Source organism: Arachis hypogaea, chromosome 9 (genome assembly GCF_003086295.3).
Source record: "Arachis hypogaea cultivar Tifrunner chromosome 9, arahy.Tifrunner.gnm2.J5K5, whole genome shotgun sequence".
Taxonomy (NCBI): Eukaryota; Viridiplantae; Streptophyta; class Magnoliopsida; order Fabales; family Fabaceae; genus Arachis; species Arachis hypogaea.
This window is the reverse complement of record NC_092044.1, coordinates 66,381,923-66,398,099: the sequence shown is the minus strand read 5'-3', so window position 1 is coordinate 66,398,099 and position 16,177 is coordinate 66,381,923.

Here is a 16,177-nt window from a genome sequence, read left to right as displayed (position 1 = left end):
GCTTCCAGGAGGCTGCCCTGCCCTTGTGGAGGGCAGGGCAGGATTTGGTGCTTGGTGCGTGCGTGGTGCGGCGTAGTGCAGGCTTGGTGCGCAGGATGCTGCCCTGCCCTCGCGGAGGGCAGGGCAGAGAAAGTTGGTGCGCCAGAATTGTGCTGTGGTGCGCTGCTGGTGCTGCCAGATGATGCTGCGGTGCGCCAGAATGGTGCCTTGGTGCGCTAGAATTGTGCCACAACAAAATGCTGCCCTGCCCTCGCGGAGGGCAGGGCAGTGTTTCCACTTTGACGTCCCGAGTTCGAAACTTGGATGCTACACACGCTAGCCATTTTCCTTGGCTTTCTTGGTACCAAAGTGAGGCTTAATTCCTTGCTTCCTCATGGTCCCGTGTTCAACTCTTGTGGCAAGCATTGTAGACATTTTCCTTTGATTTTCTTCCCTTGGTGAGCCCGATACTGCCCTTGTGGAGGGCAGGGCAAGGTTTTGTTCTTCTTGATTCCAAGGCACAGATTTGTGCTCTGCCCTTGTAGTGGGCAGGGCAGAGTTGCCTTTTATGCTTTGGTGCCTTATGTTGCCCTCCTAGAGGGCAGTGTGCCCTTGTGAAGGGCAATGCTAGCTCCCTTCTTTACATGCGGCACACCTCTCCTCCCTTTGACCACGTTTTCTTATCCTTAGGTCACGCTTTCTTAGGCCACGCTTTTCTCTTTTATTCTTTTCTTCACCTACAATAAACCAAAACAACCACTCCAAGTATCACTAAATTCACAAGGCTTATAAATCAATTAAAATTCAATTAAAATTAGCTTAAACCTCATGAGTTAACATTAATTTCATGGTGATTGTTTGATTTAAAGAAGTTATGCATTTTCACTCCAAATCACTTACTTAGGATGCAAGAAAGTGCATAAAGACTAATAAAACAAGTGAAATTAGCTTGAAAAATGGGTATATGATGACTTGTCATCAACGCGCACGCGTACGTCGCGCGTCTGCTCGAATTGCGAGATGGCCCAGTGGCGCGCGTGTACTTTGCGCGAGCGCGCCGATGTTCGAATATGATTTTTTTTAAGGGGTCACGTGACCTGGGCGTGGAGACAGTTGGAGATCCCATTTTGGGGAAGTGCCTTGGCGGGAAATGCTTAAAAGACCAGGGGTTAAAGGGTTAAGGGACTTTTTAGCTCATTTTTACATGTTTCTAGATTTTTCTCCTTGTGGTAGTTACACTCTTGGGTAGAGAGAGAGATCTCAAGCTCTCATTAGGGTTCATCTTCTTCAATTTCTGAATTCTCAATCACTCTTTGGTGACATCAAATTGCAATTCTCAATTTACTTTGTTCCTATTATAGATCTTCTTCTCTAATCTTAATTAGTGCTTGTAATTGATCAATTCTCATAGATCCTAGATTCAACCTTGTGGTTTTGGATTCTATCAATTTCTTGAGAAGTTCATTTCTATTGTTGTTCATTGTTAATTGTTGTTAATTTCTTGCGTTGAAGTGCTTTTAATTCTAATTTCTTCTCATTCTTACTATGTCTTTCATCCTTGCTCATCAAGTGTTTGATAAAATGCCAATACTAGTTATGGAGTAAAAGTTTCTTACTTAGCATAGGGGTTTGGACTATTAGAGAACGTTGAATAGTTTATGTCAATTGTTGATTGGAATTAGGAATTGCTAGTTGACTTGGAGTACACTAAAGCTAGATTTCCCTAGGGTAAAACTAGGACTTGTGACTCAAGTTATTTAATCTCATTTGACTTTCCCCTATACCTAGGGGTTAACTAAATGAAGCAAAGCCTAATTGTTATCATCATTGAAGAAACTATAATGATAGAATTTCTAATGCCAACCCTAGGCCAAGTCTTCTAATATTGATAGTTTACCACCTATTCTCGCTAAACATCTAGAAGAACTATAACAAAGCTTCCGAATCAATAATATGCATTCTCTAGCAATTCCAAGAGAAGACGACTCGGGAGACTAGTACTCTCGGTTATAGATTGTAGGATTGTTTGATGCGAAGTTTTGAGTGTCGATTAGACTATACTCACGATCATATCCATTATTGAATTCTAAATCAGCATGCTAAATTTCGTTTATCAAAATGGCGCCGTTGCCAGGGAAATGCTTAGTGTGCCATGTTATTGCTTAGAGTAAATATGTGTATATGTACATATTGCATTTCATTGTAATTCTTTGTTCAAGTAACTAAACCCCCATCATTACCATGAGTTTTACTTCTCCTTCATTGCATGACGCATTCACAACCGAATCCGAGCTTAGTCCCATTTGATCCGGAAATAGAATGAACTTTGCTTCATATTAGACAAGCTCAGAAGCGGTTAACTTTTGGGGAAAGTGAAAAGGTTTTCACCACCTTACCCACCTTACTAAGAGTAAACATTGAACCGTCACTCGAAGAAGGCAATAACCATTCTCCCATCAATATCACTAACAATTCTTCTTTTGCTTTAGGTACTATCACCATGGCCGCTCCGAGGAGAGTTACTATCAAGGAAGCGGGTGCATCGGATAATGTTCTTCAACCCCTTCATGTAACTCACCCCAACTTGAATGCAAACTTTGAACTCAAGACCGCTTTGATCAACCTCCTACCTAAGTTCCATGGACTTCCCGCACAAGACCCTATTCAACATCTCAAATATTTTCATCATATATGCTCAACAACTAGACGGGAAGGATCCGATGAGGTTGCTATATGGTTGTTTGCTTTCCCTTTCTCTCTTGAGGACAAGGCTAAAGAATGGTTCTACACCCTATCTAGTGAAGTCACTTCCGATTGGGACTTGCTTAGAAGAGGATTCTTGGATAAATTCTTGCCCCCGGAAAAGATGGATAGGCTAAGGAAGGAAATGTCATGTATTGTACAAGGTGAAACGGAACCACTATACGAATATTGGGAACGGTTTCGTAAGCTACTAGACGCATGCCCTAATCACATGATTGACACTCAAGTGTTGCTTGGATACATATGTCAAGGGATGCGAGAACAAGATAGAACTCTCTTGGACACTTCTAGCAATGGCTCTTTGTCTAAATATAAAACAGCGGAGGAGGCATGGCAACTTATCATCGACTTAGCCGAATTCAATCAACATATGAGACGAAGAGTCAACCGCCCAAAAACCGTAAATGAGGTATCAACTAGTAGCGAAACCACCGCTCTAACCAAATCCTTGAGCGAAATGACATCTATCTTGAGGCAACTCCAATTGAGCCAACAACAACCACAACAACCTCAACCATACCAACAACAACCTCAACCATACCAACAACGTCCACCCCCTTAACAAAACAATCAACAATTGGTCCCTCAGAAAGTGTGTGGCATTTGTTCATGCTATTCCCACTACACGGATGAGTGCCCAAGCCTTTAAGAAGACAACACCTTGGTGGCTACTCACAATTTCTATGACCGCCCAAATCAAAGGTACTACCAAGGCGGTAATCCTAACCAAGGGTACCCTTATCAAGGAGGAAGCTACAATCAAGGGAGTGGCAATCAAAATCAAAATTGGAGGGACAATCACCAACAAGGAAATAGGGACAACAACAACAACAACGGAGGAGGTCAAAGATGGAACAACAACAACTCACAAAACCGGCCACCATACAACCAACAAAACCAACCATACAACCAACAAAACCAACAATGAAAGTACCAAACATACCAACCACCACATCAAAGACCACCACCCAACCAATCACAAGCCCCTCAACTCACATACCCGACCTCCCCATCTAACCAAGATGATACACTCCGGACCATCATTCAAGGCCAAAAGGAACTACAAAGCACACTTGCTTCCGGTCTCACTAGCCTCACCTCTACACTACAAGCCCTTCTCGCACGCATGGACCCACCGTCAAATCCCACTCCTCAACCCCCAACCCAAAGTGTCATCCCCTCTCAACCTCAACCCAATCCTAAGGGAGGCATCAATGCCATCACCCTAAGATCCGGAACACAATTAAAAGAGAATGGAGCAAAGGATTCAAATCCCGTCCTAACCGCTCAAGGGGAGGAGGGAATAGATATAGAAGAGGTAGTGGAAGAGGAGACACCACAAGTCATAGTTGAGAATGAAGAAGCTCGACCAACAAAAGAGACCCCCAAGACGAAGATAACCTTGGAAGAAGAAATTGCTCAACCACTCCCATTTCCAACACTTGCAAAGAAAGCTAAGAAGCGCATAGAGCTCAACCCCAAAATGATAGAAATGTTCAAAAAAGTCAAGGTAACCATCCCCCTTTTTGATGCTATCCATCAAGTTCCTAGATATGCAAAATTCCTTAAAGATCTATGCATGAACAAGGACAAAATTCTTGAATTGGAAACCATCCCATTGGGGAGTTCTATTTCCGCTTTAATAGGAACATTGCCTGAGAAGTGTGATGATTCGGGCCCTTGTATGGTCATTAGCACCGTCAATGGAGTTCGATCCCTAGATTGTATGTGTGATCTCGGCACATGTGTTAGCATTATGCCGCTCTCCGTCTACCAAGTATTGAAGTTACCACCGCTAAAGAGGTCGGCGGCGAGATTTGTCCTAGCGGATAAAAGCATAATAACCGTAGCAGGTGTGGCAGAAGATGTATTGGTGAATATTAAAGGGTTGGTATTTCCGATTGACTTCTATGTCCTTGAGATGCCATCAAATGAACCCGAGAGAGCATCATCTATCTTACTTGGAAGACCATTTTTGAGAACTTCTAGATTTAAGCTAGACGCCTACTCGGGAACCTACTCATTTGAGATAGATGGGAGAGTCGTGAGTTTTAGCCTAGAAGAAGCAATGAAGCATCCACCGGAGAATCACTCTCTATTCCGGTGTGACCTAATCAACAACATTGTTGCCGAAGTGCACCTTGCAAAGTTGGATGAGAAGTTCATCATTGAAGAAGCAAATGAGGATCCAAGCAAACTAAACACCACACACCACACAAACCATCCGAAAAAGATGGAATTGAAGCCACTACCACCCCACCTAAAGTACTCATATCTTGATGAAGCCCACAAGCTCCCCGTGATAATTGCAAAAGAGCTAACCCCTCAACAAGAAGAAAAGTTGCTAGATGTCTTGAGGAAAAACAAAAGGGCAATCGGGTGGAGTTTGGCGGATCTAGTGGGAATAAGCCCCCAAGTATGCGAGCACCGCATATTTCTTGAAGACGGAGCAAGACCAGTCCGACAACCTCAAAGGAGACTTAATCTAACCATTCTTGAGGTTGTGAAAAAGGAAGTCACTCGGCTACTTGAGGCGGACATCATCTATCCCATCTCGGATAGCGAGTGGGTAAGCCCGGTCCAAGTGGTGCCAAAGAAATCCGGGGTGACCACAATCAAAAATGAAAGCGGTGAACTTATAGCAACAAGGGTGCAAAATTCTTGGAGGGTATGCATAGACTACCGAAGATTGAATGCAACCACAAGAAAAGATCACTTCCCACTACCGTTCATTGATCAAATGCTTGATCGATTAGCCGGTAAATCATATTATTGCTTTCTTGATGGTTACTCCGGATACTTCCAAATACACATTGCTCTAGAGGACCAAGAAAAAACCACATTACTTGCCCCTTTGGAACGTATGCTTGCAAGCGTATGCCATTTGGCCTATGCAACGCACCGGCAACGTTTCAAAGATGCATGATGAGCTTATTTGCAGACTTCCTAGAGCAATGTATGGAAGTTTTCATGGACGATTTTAGCGTGTATGGTGACTCATTTGATCATTGCTTAGGCAACCTTGAAAAAGTCTTAGAGAGATGCACCAAAACAAACCTTGTCTTAAATTTTGAAAAATGTCATTTCATGGTTAAACAAGGCATTGTTTTGGGACACATTATTTCAAAAGAAGGCATCTCCGTAGATCCGGCAAAAATAAATGTCATATCTAGTTTACCTTACCCCTCCTCCGAGAGGGAAGTCCGCTCCTTTCTTGGACATGCAGGATTCTACCGGAGGTTCATCAAGGACTTTAGCAAAGTATCCTTACCTCTCTCTCGACTACTACAAAAGGACACTGAATTTGAGCTGAGCAAAGAGTGTATGGAAGCATATGACAAGCTTAAAGTGGCATTGACACAAGCTCCTATTGTGCGAGGGCCGAATTGGACTCAACCATTTGAAATCATGTGCGATGCTTCGAATTATGCGGTAGGAGCCGCGTTAGCACAACGCGAGGGTAAGATTCCCTATGTTATAGCTTATGCTTCCAAAACACTAGATGGGGCCCAATCCAACTACACTACTACCGAAAAGGAACTCCTAGCTATCGTTTTTGCTTTGGACAAGTTCCGATCCTATCTTCTTGGTTCCAAGATAGTAGTGTACTCGGACCACATGGCATTAAAGTACTTGTTGATCAAAAAGGAATCAAAACCGAGATTAATTCGATGGGTGCTTTTGTTACAAGAATTTGACTTGGAGATCAAGGATAGGAGTGGTTCCCAAAACTTAGTAGCGGACCATTTAAGTCGCATCGAACACACAAAAAGCGACACCACTCCTATCAATGACTCTTTTCCTCTAGATGGGTTGCACACAATCTCGGAAGTAGTTCCTTGGTACGCTCCAATAGCAAACTACTTGGTTTCACACACCTTCCCTCCCAACCTCAACAAACATCAAAAGGATAAGCTGAAAAGCGAATCCAAATACTATGTTTGGGACGATCCCTATTGTGGAGGTGTGGAGCGGACCAAATAGTGCGACGGTGCATACCCCAAACCGAATTCCAAGCAATCTTGGACGCTTGCGATTCTTCCGAAGTCGGTGGCCACTACGGCCCCCAAAGAACGGCAAGAAAGGTCCTTGATTGTGGATTTTGGTGGCCAACCCTTCTAAAAGACTCTTCCCTCTATTACAAATCTTGTCCCCAATGTATTCGGTTTGGAAATATTTCTAGGAAGGATGAAATCCCCCAACAAAATATGCTTTTTTGTGAAAATTTTGATGTATGGGGAATCGACTTCATGGGACCATTTCCAAATTCCAATGGCTTTCTCTACATTTTGTTAGCCGTCGATTATGTGTCGAAATGGGTAGAGGCAATCCCCACCCGAACGGATGATGCTCATGTTGTTTTTTCTTTCGTGAGGAACAATATCATTTGTCGTTTTGGCTCCCTGAGAGCAATCATAAGCGACCAAGGATCCCATTTTTGCAACAAGAAAATGGACGGCCTCATGAGAAAGTATGGCATTACACACAGAATTGCCACGACCTACCACCCGCAAACAAACGGCCAAGCTGAGGTTTCTAATCGGGAAATTAAACATGTGTTGGAAAGAATTGTGAAGCCGAATAGGAAGGATTGGAGCACTAAGCTCTCCGATGCACTTTGGGCATATCGAGCGGCTTACAAAACACCCATTGGCATGAGCCCTTTTAGGCTTGTATACGGTAAAGCATGCCATTTACCGGTAGAAATCGAACACAAAGCTTACTGGGCCATAAAGGAATGCAATATGAGTTTGGGTGGAGCCGGAGTAGAAAGAAAGCTTCAATTGGCGGAATTAGAATGTTTAAGACTAGAAGCCTATGACAATTCTAGACTCTACAAGGAAAAGATGAAAGCCATTCATGACAAGAACATCAGGAGAATGGAATTTAGACCCGGTGAGCTAGTCCTCGTTTACAACTCAAGATTAAGGTTGCTACCCGGAAAGCTTAGATCAAGATGGGATGGACCTTACCAAGTAGAGAAAGTAGAACCTTACAGGGTTTACCACTTGCGCCACCCATCAAGTCCGGACATTTTCAAGGTAAATGGGCACCGTCTCAAATTATACCATGGTGAGCAAAGAAAGAACTCCAAGGAAATTGAAGTGTTCCTCTTGAGGGATGCACCTCTTGAACAAGAACCTTGAGCTAGTGGAAGTCCAACTTAAGGACGGTAAACAAAAGTGCTAGGTAGGAGACACCCTACCATGGTAAGATCTACCATTTGTACATAGCCATTGAATTCTTCTTTGATTGCTACTTGCCCAAGTCTTGACTTCATGTTTTGTAGCTAGGTATTTGATGAAGTTGTAGCTAGATTTGATTTCAAACCTGTTTCAATTGTTGAGTTCGTTGGTACTTTATCATGTAGAACAGAATTTCTATAGTGCTTGAGTGGCTGTTTGGAGGGTTGAAGTGCTTGAATTGGTGCAAGAACATGAAAACTTTGAAATAGCACCATCCCGCGCGAGCGCGCACCTGGCGCGTACGCGCATACGAGGCACTTCCGACCATCCACACGAGCGCGCCACGTGCGCGGACGCATGCATTACAAGAATTACCCCTCCATACATTTTCCAGAAAGTTGCGCCCACACTACGCCGGCACCATGCCTGAGGCACAGGCCACTCACGCGTGCGCGCACATGGTGCGTATGCACTCTTTTAGCAACTCGCGGGTCGACGTGCTAGCGCATCTTGCGCGCGCGCGCCGATCGCCCCTGTGCACTTCTAGTACATCTTCCAGAGAGTTGGGCCACTCTCGCGCCTGTACTGAGCCCCCAGCACACCGCTTCTGCCGCGTGCGCACACTAGGTGTCGACGCGTCAGTCCGCTCATGACGCTAGGGACGCGCCCGCGCCCATGCCGCGCACACACCCCTAGTCCTGCAGCAACCTCTAGGCCATTTTTTCAGAGAGTTGAGCCAATCCTAGGCCGATCTCATGCCTGAGGCATAACATCATTGCCGCGTGCGCGCACCTGTCGTGCGCGCCAACATCCCTGCAGCCAACTTTTGGTACTTCTTCCAGAAAGTTGTGCCACCTCTGAGCCAACCTTGTGCGCGCACGCGCCATTACCCTATCTCGCTTTCCTGCGCGGGTGCGCACCGTGCGCGCACGCGTGGATATCCGACGTGAATATAATAGGGGAGCACACTTGCTCCCATCATTCTCCTCTTCCCTTCTCTTCTTGCCCCCTCTACCATCCACTACCATTTTTCCTTCCAAACACCTACCTCCCACCATCATCTCCGGTGACCACCCACCTCCGGTGGTCCCTACTTTGCTCCCTCCATTCTCCATCACCCCACTATACAACCTCCTCTCCCATACCCCCCTTTCCATCTCTCTCAAGGTACTATACTATGCCTCCCTCTTGCTCTACTTCTCTCTTTTGCTTCTTAGTTAGTTGATTTTATTCTCTTTTAGGTCGTTCTTTTTTCTTCTTCTTTTTCTACCCCCCTCTTTTGAACCCTCACTTCTTTGGGGTGTTTTTGCTTAGTTCTTTATGGGTGTTTTTTTTTCTTCTAACTTCTTTTGCATTGATGGATGAGATATGTTGCATGATTTTCTTACAACCATTGTGCATTGTAGTGATTCATATTGGTTTGTGGAATGTTACATTGCTCTCCCTTCCCCCATTTACTTACTACAAAAGGGTGCGTGCCAAGTGTTTGAGGAAAAGCATACATGATTTTTTGAGCTCATTGTGACTCATTGCTTCTTAACTATGTGTTTTTCCCAATACCTTAGTTGCTCTTTGGTACACCCTCATATTCTACAATCCACCTACTCACCTTTTCATACTTGCTTTCCACTCTTGGTATTTGTAGGTATATACTTCTCATGCCTTTTACTTGCATGCTTACATTACCCCTATACCACATGCCAGTGATTTGCCTTGCTTATCAAATATTATCTTAGTTACATGTTATAGCTGTCATATAATGACGATACTCATACTCTTAGGGCACAATTTCTCACTCGCATGATCCCATTTTTTCTATTACACTTCCTTGGGTTTGATATCATCTCTATTCTCTACTATCGCAGGATGGTTGATGACAAGTCATCATATACCCATTTATCAAGCTAATGTCACTTGTTTTGCTAACATTTATGCACTTTCTTGTATCCTAAGTAAGTGATTTGGAGTGAAAATGCATAACTTCTTTAAATCAAGCAACCACCATGAAATTAATGATAAATCATGAGGTTTAAGCTAATTTTAATTGAACTTTAATTGATTTATAAGCCTCTTGAATTTAGTGATACTTTGAGTGGTTGTTTGGTTTATTATAGGTGAAGAAAAGAAAAGAGAAGGAAAAGCGTGGCATAAAAAGTGTAGCCCAAGAAAAGGAAAGCGTGGCCAAAGAGGAGAGAAGCGTGCCGCATTGCAATGGAGGAAGCAACATTGCCCTCCACAAGGGCAGACTGCCCTTTAGGAGGGCAACATAGAGAACCAAACGAGAATAGGCAACTCTGCCCTGCCCACTACAAGGGCAGAGCACAAAATGGTGCCTTGGAACCAAGAGAAAGCAAACTCTGCCCTGCCCTTGTGGAGGGCAGAATCGGGCTCTATAAGGAAGAAAATCAAGAGGAAAATATCAACCATGCATGCTACAAGGTTCGAACAAGGAACCATGAGGAAGCTAAGCACTAAGGTCCACTACCGTGCCAAGAAGCCAAGAAAAATGTAGCGTGTTTGCCTCCTCCGTGATTCGAACTTGGGACGTGAAGGGAGGAACATTGCCCTGCCCTTGGCGCGGGCAGGGCAGCATTTGGATGGCACAAGAACTTGGCGCACCAAGCAGCAAATTTGGCGCACCAATTTCCTCCCCTGGCAGCACCAAGCGCGCGCACTCCTCAATTCTGGCGCATCAAACTCTTCCTGCCCTGCCCTTGGCGTGGGCAGGGCAGCGTCCCACGCACCAACGCACATCCTGGCGCACCAATTTTCTTCCTGGCGCACCAATTTTCAACCTTGGCCGCACCAACGCGCGCACTCCTCAACCCTGGCAGCACCAACTTTTCTGCCCTGCCCTTGGCGCGGGCAGGGCAGCCTCTGGCGCACCAAGGGCGCACCAAACTTGCGCCAGACTCGCACCACGCTGCACCAACTCGCACCATGGCCGCACCAAGCTCTTGCACCATGCATCAATTTTCTGCCCTGCCCTCCACAAGGGCAGGGCAGCCTCCTGGGAGTGATTTTCATGGGCCGAAAATCCAAATTAAATTCCCATTTTAATTCATTTCTTCACCAAACCAAAAGCCCATCCAAATCCTAAAATCCAAGAATAGAAAGTGTATAAATAGAAGCTAGCTTGATGGAATTAGGACCTTTGCTTTTCATTTTAACTTTTTACCTCTATTTTCAATTCTTACTTAGCATTTTGCACTTCCTTTGAGCTTTCTTGAGAGACTTGTCCGAGCACTAAGAGGATCAAGGGAGAATTGACCGATCTCCTTCCTCATTTCACTTGGGCAATTCTACTTTTCTGTTTTTGAGTTTTGGGTGTGTGAAATTGAGGAAATTCTGTCTCAATTCCCATTCAAACTCCTTGCACTTTGTTTTCTGCATAATTCAATTCCAATTCTGTTCTTCTATTGTTTCTTCTTTAATTTTCTGTCAATTGCTTAGATAATTCAGATCTGGGAAGGAAATTGGGTTTTAGGCTCTGCTACCTAAGCCCTTTGGTCCTGAGATCACAACTCATTTTGGGTTCTTCTGTGAACCTTTACTGCATCTTATTTTCTTTCTGTTTGAATGATATTTGCTTCTGATTTAATTTCTGCTCAATCAATTGCTGCAATTTACTTCTTCTTGTTTAGATCCTGCAATCCCACTCCTCAATTCCCTTTTATATTCAAGTCATTTATCTTTCTTGCCATTTAAGTTACTGCAGTTTATGTTTCTTGCACTTTAAGTTTCAGTCATTTACTTTCTTGCTCTTTAAGTTTTTGCAAATTTACAATTCTGTTCTTTAATTTACTGCACTTTTCCCTTCCCCCTTTACATTTACTGTCATTTACTTCCTGTTAAACACAAATCACTCAACCAAAACTTGATTCGCTTGACTAAATCACCCACTAAACTAAAATTGCTCAATCCTTCAATCCCTGTGGGATCGACCTCACTCATGTGAGTTATTATTACTTGATGCGACCCGGTACACTTGCCGGTGAGTTTTGTGTTGGATCGTTTTCCACACATCAAGTTTTTGGCGTCGTTGCCGGGGATTGAAATAGATTGACAATGATTAAGTGAAGTGGAGATCTAGATTAAGCATTTTTCTTTTCTGTTGTTCTAACTCTCACTAACACACTAACTGTTTGAATTTTTGCTTAAACTAACTAAACCTTCATTCTAGCTATAGATTGAAGTTTCATTGGCTTTCTGGGTTTGTGTGTTTATTGTTGTGTGTTTGTATGTCAGGTATAGGAAGATCTTCCCCTATCCATTCCGAAATTGATCAAAGGACTCTTTGGAGAATAAGAAGAGCTGAAAGAGGGAAGAATATTGTTGGAGAAGAAGAATCTGAGGAGGAATTCCAAGACATGGAAGGAGATACCAATCAACCAGGAGATGGAGCCAACAATAATCAACAACAGAGAAGAGTCTTGGCTTCATACACATTTGCAAATGCTAGGCATTGTGGGAGTAGCATTCTTCCTCCCAATGTCAATGCAAACAATTTTGAACTCAAGCCACAACTCATCACTCTGGTTCAAAACAATTGTTCTTTTGGAGGAGGGCCTTTGGAAGATCCAAATCAGCATCTGTCCACATTCTTGAGAATATGTGACACGGTGAAAACAAATGGTGTACCCCCTGATAGCTACAAGTTACTGCTCTTCCCATTCTCTCTCAGAGATATAGCCACTCAATGGCTAGAAACCTTTCCAAAAGAAAGCATCAACACTTGGGATGACTTGGTGAGCAAGTTTCTTGCCAAGTTCTATCCACCTCAAAGAATCTTAAGGTTGAAGACTGAGGTTCAAACATTCACTCAATTGGAGGCCGAGAACTTATATGAAGTATGGGAAAGATATAAGGCTTTATTGAGGAAATATCCACCAGAGATGTTTACTGAATGGGATAAGTTGCAAAACTTCTATGAGGGACTCACTCTTAAAACTCAAGAAGCTCTTGATCATTTTGCCGGAGGCTCTCTACAACTCATGAAGACCACAGAGGAAGCTCAAAACCTCATTGATATGGTGGCCAACAACCAATATTTCTTTGCTCATCAAAGACAACGCCAACCATCACAGAGAAGAGGAGTAATGGAGTTGGAAGGAGTTGATTCAATCTTAGCTCAAAACAAGCTGATGCAGCAGCAGATTCAACAACAATTTGAGCAAATGGCTAAGAGAATTGATGGCTTGCAAGTGGCAGCAGTGAGCACCACAAGCCAACCTCCAACCACTTGGGTGCAAAGTGAAGAAACTCAAGAAGAGCAACAACAAGAGCAAGTCCAATACATGCACAATCAAAATCCTGGAACAAATGAAGTTTATGGAGATACTTACAATCCATCTTGGAAGAACCATCCCAACCTCAGATGGGGAGACAACCATAATCAAAACCAACAACCATGGCAAAGAAACACAAGCCAGAACAATTGGAAAAATACAAACCACAACCCCCAGCCAAACACTAACCAAAACTCATACAGAAAACCACAAAATAACTACCCAAATTCTAACCAATACCCACCCAATAACCACCCAACTAACCAAAACACTTATCTTCACCCATCAACACCCCAAAACCAACCCATCACACAAGACTCACAGAGAATTACCAATCTAGAGCTACTCATGGAGAAACTAATGAAGAGCCAAGAATTGACAACCAAGAATCAAGAAGCCTCCATGAAGAACCTAGATAGGCAGATTGGACAAATCTCTAAAAAGATTTATGTTGAAAAACCATCAAGTTCACTACCTAGTGATACCATTCCCAACCCAAAGGAGGAATGCAAGGTTGTGCAACTAAGAAGTGGAAAAGTGTTAGTGGATGGCAACCAAGGAGCAACAAAGAAGCTTATGGAGAATGACACTGAGTCAACAAAGAATGATGAAACCATCAACAAAGACAAGATAAGCAAGAATGCTCTAAAAAAGCTCACAGAGGAAGACAACAAGCCACAGAATTTGAAGAAAGGAAAGAAGATCTTGGAAGAACCAATTCTAAAACAGCATCAAGAGGAGAAGAGCTCAACACCACCACTACCTTATCCACAAAGATTTCACAAGGAAACAAAGGACCAGCACTTCCACAAATTTCTTGAGACTTTCAAGAAGTTGGAAATCAACATACCTTTGGCAGAAGCTTTGGAGCAAATGCCTTTGTATGCCAAATTCTTAAAGGAGCTCATCAACAAGAAAAGAGATTGGAATGAGAAGGAAACGGTAATGCTCAGTGAGGAATGCAGTGCACTCATTAAAAAGGGACTCCCTCCCAAGCTTGAAGACCCCGGAGGTTTCTTCTTACCATGCACTATTGGAAACCTGTTCATTAACAAAGGGATGTGCGATCTAGGAGCAAGCATAAATCTAATCCCACATTCTTTAGTAAAAACGCTTGGCATAGAGGAGGTGAAACCAACAGAGATGACTTTGGAATTGGTGGACCAATCAGTAGTATATCCTAAGGGGCTGATTGAGAACCTTTTGGTTAAGGTTGACAGGTTCATCTATCCAGCAGATTTTGTGATCCTGGATTCTTCAGAACATGGAAATGACTCCATAATACTTGGTCGACCATTTTTGGCCACTGCTAGAGCCATTATGGACATAGAGCAAGGAGAGTTAACCCTCAGGATGCATGAGGAGAGCATCATCCTGAAAGTCTTCCCAGAATTACAAATGGATGAAGAAACAAGCAGAATGAGTGATGATCTCCTTCCAAAGCAATCAACTGAAAAGGAAGTGGAACAGATAAACAAACAGATACAAGAAGAAAAGGGGATTCACAAGGAAGCAGGGGTGATCAGCAAGAAGGAAGGCATCACAACTCAAGTAACTGTCAAGAAAAAAAGATCAACAAGCAAGAAAAGGGTGAAGAGCAAGAAAAAGGCTCACAAAGGGTGGAAGAACAAGAAAATCCCAACTGAAGGATTCTCTAAGGGCGATAAGGTGCAATTAATATACCAACAGCAGGGAGCAGAAGATTATTACACTGTCAACCAAATTCTTTCTCTTGAGCATATGGAAATTGAGCATCAAAGCACACAGAGAAAGCTGACAGTGAGAGGCGACAAATTGAGACATCACCAACATCAACCACCTTAAAGGGAGGTCAATGTCAAGCTAATGACAATAAAAGAGCGCTTGTTGGGAGGCAACCCAACCTGAGGTAGTTTCTTTTCATAGCCTTTTCAATAAAAATGTTGAATAGTTGGTATGCATTGCAAGGAGCTAAGTTTGGTGTTGCACACCAAGGCAATCTGAGGGAAAATGAAAAGTTCTAAGTTTGGTGCTCCACCAAAAACATCATTTAATACATTCTTACCTCTTGCATAATTCTAGCTCCAAACAATCAACCACATTATTCAACTGTTGAATTTCCTTTTTTTCTAGCTTTATTCCATTAACCTTTAGCAAGGATACATGGTTTCAAATATGGTTAACTTGTTACATCTGAGACAGTGGCAAAACAATTAAGTTTGGTGTTCACACACCAAAATTAATCCAAGAACCACACTCAGTATTATACACACTAACCATATAATTAAGGGCTTGAGAAGCAAGCAACTTTGAGGATTATGCAGGACATGAGTCAACAATTGAAGACAATATGCATTTTAACTCAAAGAGAACACAACAGAAGGAAGAATCAAAGGGCTGCAACTTCAAAGGTGGTATCTAAACTTAATCCTTGCTGCTGTGTATTGTTTCGAACATGGAAACCATTGTATTTCTTGCTAAAGTGTTCATCTAGCTGCATGTGAAATTGTTTGTTAAAAATGCTAAGTCTGCATAATGCTTGTATCCATCACTTAGCTTGAAAATTGCTTTGTTTCCCATATGCTTAAATAAAAGAGTTTGGTTTGAATTGAAAAGGAAAATATCCAATGTTGCATAAGTGTGAATAGAAGTTGGTAGTGGCATATGTGTTAGATTAAATGCATGACTCATGAAATAATTGTTGCATAATATCATTCTCATCCAATTGTGAGTTAGCTTGCTGTTATAAAAACTCCTATCAATAATGAAACAACCTTGTTAACAAAAACAGAAAGAAAAGGAAGAAAGAAAAAGCCAAAATGGCAAGAAAAACAAAGAATAAAGGTTGGACACCAATGGCTTGAACCTTAGGACAAATGTCTGTGGTGTTCTTGTACTGAGATCTACTTGGATGAGTAAATTCTAAGGGGTATTTTGAAACCCAGTCACTTAGATCAACTGATTTGGGATGGCCAATTGAAA